The sequence below is a fragment of the Corvus brachyrhynchos genome, unplaced genomic scaffold (assembly GCF_000691975.1).
Source record: "Corvus brachyrhynchos isolate BGI_N302 unplaced genomic scaffold, ASM69197v1 scaffold991, whole genome shotgun sequence".
In the NCBI taxonomy this organism is placed as follows: domain Eukaryota; kingdom Metazoa; phylum Chordata; class Aves; order Passeriformes; family Corvidae; genus Corvus; species Corvus brachyrhynchos.
This window is the reverse complement of record NW_008236012.1, coordinates 59,844-60,111: the sequence shown is the minus strand read 5'-3', so window position 1 is coordinate 60,111 and position 268 is coordinate 59,844.

The window sequence follows — 268 nt, the reverse complement described above, 5'->3', positions numbered from 1 at the left end:
GGGCGCCGGGCGGTCGCGATTGGGGGAAGGGGTGAAAATTCCAGAGGGATCCCTGAGATTCCCCCCCCCCCTCCCCCGTGGGACACACAGGACCGGGATAAGGGAATTTCTCGGGAGAACAGGTTGGAAAGGAAAGGAAAACCGGGAAAGAAGCGGCGAATTGGCCCGGGGAATGCGGCGAAGGGGTTAAAGCCGAGCCTGGAGGGTGAGCTCAGGTAGGCCGGGCCTGGGGCTCCCCTTTCCAAAGGCTCCTTTTCCAAGGAGCCGG